Here is a 4,702-nt window from a genome sequence, read left to right as displayed (position 1 = left end):
TGGTTCTCCTAAACCCAACTCTAACCCAAAGGAGGCAGAATGCCATCACTTCCACAAGATAGGGCATTGGAAGAGAAGCTGCCCAGAATATCTGCAAGCTATCAAGGATGGGAAGATCAAGCCGTCCTTCGCAGGTATTTACACTATTAAATCTAATGATTCATTGCATGCTATTTCTTGGGTTCTTGATACAGGATGTGGTTTTCACATATGTTCTGATTTGCAGGGACTAAGAAGAAATAGGGATGTGGAGCGTGGGAAGATAAATATAATCATGGGAAACAGAAGATCATCGCCTGTCACCAAGATTGGAGTATATTCCTTAGTGCTTAGTAATGGATTAGGTTTAGATTTAAACAATTGTTGCTATTCGCCAGATATGGAAAGAAACATCATTTCATTTCATGGTTTATATAGACAAGGATTTAGATATTCATTTGATAATGAAAAAGGTTCTATTTATGCTTATCTTAATAGTGTTTTATATATTGAAGCATTGCCTTGTAATGGAATATATGAGACTGTGATGGTTGTAGATAACTTAGGAAATGATGTATTGTGTGTTGATTCTTCCAATAGTATGGATAAAGCATGCTTGTGGCATTGTCATCTTGGACATATCAACAAGAAACGCATAGCCCAACTCCTAAAGGAGGGAGTGTTGGAGTCATTCGACCTTAGGGACAATGACGTGTGCGAGTCTTGTTTACTTGGAAAGATGACCAAGTCACCGTTTGTGAAAGGGGTGAGGGTTTATTGGATCTCATACACACCGATGTGTGTGGGCTCTTTAGATCCACCACAAGAGACGCGAACCGCTTCTATGTGACTTTCACCGATGATTATAGAAGATATCGGTACATCTACTTAATCAAGCACAAGTCAGAAACCTTTGAAAAGTTTAAAGAGTTTAAACAAGAAGTGGAGAATCAGTTGGGCAGGAAAATCAAGATGCTTCAATCCGATCGAGGTGGAGAGTACCTAAGTCTTGAATTCCACGACTACCTCAAGGAATGCAAAATCGTTTCGCAATTGACGCCACCTAGGACACCGCAGTTGAATGGTGTAGTTGAGAGGCGTAATCGAACCTTTCTAGATATGGTTCGTTCCATGATGAGTCGTGCTTCACTACCTATCTCATTTTGGGGGTATGCCTTAGAGACTGCCGCCCATATCCTTAACTTAGTCCCCACAAAGAAGGTTGCGACCACACCTCACGAGATGTGGACAGGGAAAGATCCCTCGTTGGCACATATCAAGGTTTGGGGTTGCGAGGCTTTCGTAAGACGAGAGACTCACGATAAGCTCGAACCTCATAGTGAGCGATGTATTTTCATCGGCTACCCGCAAAATTCCTTTGGATATCTCTTCTATAGACCGAGTGACAACGTTGTCTTCGTTGCGAGGAGAGGGGTTTTTCATGAGCGAGAACTCATAAGCCAAGGGGACAGTGAGAGGCAAATCGATCTTGAAGAGATTCAAGAGTCGAGCGATGAAGGAACCTCTAACGTTGGCGCTCAACCCGAGTAGGAAACTCCGGTTGAACCGATTGACGAGTCCTTACCTCTTAGACGTTCCGAAAGAGTTAGGTTTCAGCCCCAGTTATATGGTTTTCATATTACTATAGAAGGGGATACGTATATTAGTGATAGTACACTAATATTTGGACGAACCTAACAGCTATAAGGAAGCCATGGCAGGCCCGAATTCTGCAAAGTGGAAAGAGGCGATGGACAGCGAGATTCAGTCGATGTATGACAACCAAGTTTGGAATTTGGTTGACAAGAAGAAGACCGATATGGACGGGAATGTGCACACTTATAAGGAGTGATTGGTCGTAAAGGGTTTCACTCAAACTCCCAGAGTTGACTATGATGAAACCTTCTCACCAGTTGCAAAGATAAAGTCTATTAGGGTGATGCTGGCCATTGGTGTATTTCAAGATTATGAAATATGGCAGATGGATTTCAAAACCGCTTTCCTTAATGGGAAGTTGGCTGAGGATGTTTACATAGCTCAGCCAGAGTGTTTTGTCAATGCGAAGCATCCCAATAGAGTGTGTAAGCTTTAGAAGTCCATTTATGGACTTAAGCAAGCGCCTCGCAGATGGAATCTTTGTTTCAATGAGAAAGTCAAAGAGTTTGGTTTTCTACGAAGCGAGGATGAATCATGTGTATATGTCAAAGCCAGTGGGAGTATAGCAAGCTTCCTCGTATTGTAATACGATGACATACTACTCATAGGAAACGATATCCCGACTCATAGGAAATGATATCATGGCTCGGGAAGTGCTTCGCTATGAAGGACCTCAGAGAGACTGCCTATTCAACGTGCGAATCAGAGTACATTGCAGCGAGCGAAGCGTCAAAGGAGGCAATATGGTTGAAGAACTTCATTGGAGACCTTGGAGCTGTGCCGGCCATACAGAAACCTATGGAAATTTTCTGTGATAATAAAGGAGCGGTTGCCTTGACCAAGGAACCAAGGGATCACAGCAGATCTCGATATATCGACAGAAAATATCATTTTATTAGATATCGGGTGGAAGAAGGACACCTCGTAGTAAAGAGGGTATCATCAGAAGATAACCCAGCAGATCCGCTTACGAAGGGACTGAGTAGGGTTAAACACTTGCAGCACGCTAGGAGCATCAGGCTGAAGAACGATATTAGTTTAGATTAGATAGTTTAGAAACGTGTAATAGATAAATTGTAATTAACATTTGATGATTAAATAAAAGAGTATTATTTATTAGTAATGTTACTATCTTATGTTAATTGTTTAACTATTGTTTCAGTTTGCATGTTTTGACTTCCTGAATAATAAGATTATTCGAACGGTCCACAGTCGTTCATATGTTGGAAGTAGGTATGAATGAAGACTGTCATGAATTTGTGTGCAGATTGTCTAAAATGTATTAGACATGGAAAAAGTTTGCTGCAACGCTCATGAGTGCTTATAAGCTTGATTTGAGCATTGGAATAAACCAACGCTTGCTGGAATCACTTCATGGAATTTATCACGAGTGATCGCAAGACGATAATATCATATGGTCTTAAAACCTAGATATATGGTTTATTGTTTGCTAATTGGTTGTGCATTGATAATCCGTAAACGTATCAGTAACTTGGTGATATAAGTCGAAGTTCATCTGTTCCTTTTAACCTACGAGGGTAAAAGCGATATCAGGGCCCCTCGATGATTTGATTTGACTTATGTGTCGGGCCCGGTCAGGACTGAATTGATATGTTCAATTAAGTTCTATGTCAAAGGAATCAGAGATCGAGAAACAAACTGTTGGACAATAAGTATGACTATGTTCCATGTGATTGTCCGCACGATATCTAGAACTGAGGACTATACGATCCCTTATCTGAAGGACAGGTTACTGATAAGATCAGAGTTCGACAGTGTCTTTGAGAGCTACGATTGCTAATCGGATTATATTTACATTTGTAGTTACTAGACTTATCCAAGTGGGAGACTGTTGAATCAATGTCTAAGCTCGTAACTATATTTGGTAAGTACTTGACCTGGTTGTGCATGGTCCTTTTGGGTTGCCTTCACCAAAGCAACATGATAGGATGATTTATCAAGTGAGAGGTTATTATAGTTTATTAATATATGAATAATATATTAATGGAGAAATCATATAGTTTAATTAATATTAGACAAGAATTAATTCAGTGGCTAAAAGACATTAATTAAATAGAGGGGACTTAAATTTTCAAATGTGTGATAGTTGAGTATTGGGCTGAGAAGGCTTATGGAACTAGGCTTGGACGAAATTAGGGATGTGTCCATCCTAATTTCGGCCAAGAGGCCCTATTCCAAAAGTTTCCTTGGACTGCTTAAGGCCTAAGCTATTTACTAGGGTTTTGGCTGAAACCCTATTAGCACTAGTATATATAGGACCCCAAGGCATCCAATTTTCGACCACTTGAACCCTAAGAGTCTTCATAGCCGAAATCTTGCCTCTCCCCTCTCTGTCAATTAGCATCCTCTTGCTTGTGGTGTTTTTAAGCCATTAGAAGAGTGACACTTGTGACTCTAAGCTCCAAGGACAAGAAGATTCAAGCTTTGTTCAAGAGGTAATCATCTAGAACTGTTTTCTTGTATCAATTTCGATTATATACACTAGATCTAGGGTTTGAAAGTCTTGGATGAATTGCATGTACAATAGAGAAACCTAGATCCAAGCATTAGGGTTTGCATGAGCACATAGGATGTTCTTTTTGCTCAAACCCATCAACACGCTCCATCGAACTATGAGAAACAATGAGTCACCCTTTGCCACCTTTCCTTAGAACCCAATTAGTGTGTCGGTTAACCACACACGCTCCACTAACGTCTTAGCAAGGGTACAAAGTGTAATTTCATGGAATTGCATCAATTCACTTTTGCCAAAAGTAACTAAGATTGGGAATTTTGAAAAACATTTAGTTACTTTATAATTTCATTATACTTTTAATGAGGAAAGGGTTGCCCTATCCTACCCCTTCGGCTCACGACCCTCCACCAATCAAGGAAGCGGTGGGTGAGAGTGGACACCCATTAAACGTCTATTTAATAGGCCATAACCTTATACCCCCCTTATAGACCGGCTTCGTGAATGAGGCCTACTAACGGTAAGACTAGCATTTAAGTTATACATACATACATATATATATATATATATATATATATATATATATATATATAT

The sequence above is a fragment of the Lactuca virosa genome, chromosome 4 (genome assembly GCF_052849685.1).
Source record: "Lactuca virosa cultivar CGN04683 chromosome 4, Lactuca_virosa_CGN04683_v6, whole genome shotgun sequence".
NCBI classification, from domain to species: Eukaryota; Viridiplantae; Streptophyta; class Magnoliopsida; order Asterales; family Asteraceae; genus Lactuca; species Lactuca virosa.
Note: the sequence above shows the minus strand (reverse complement) of the source record.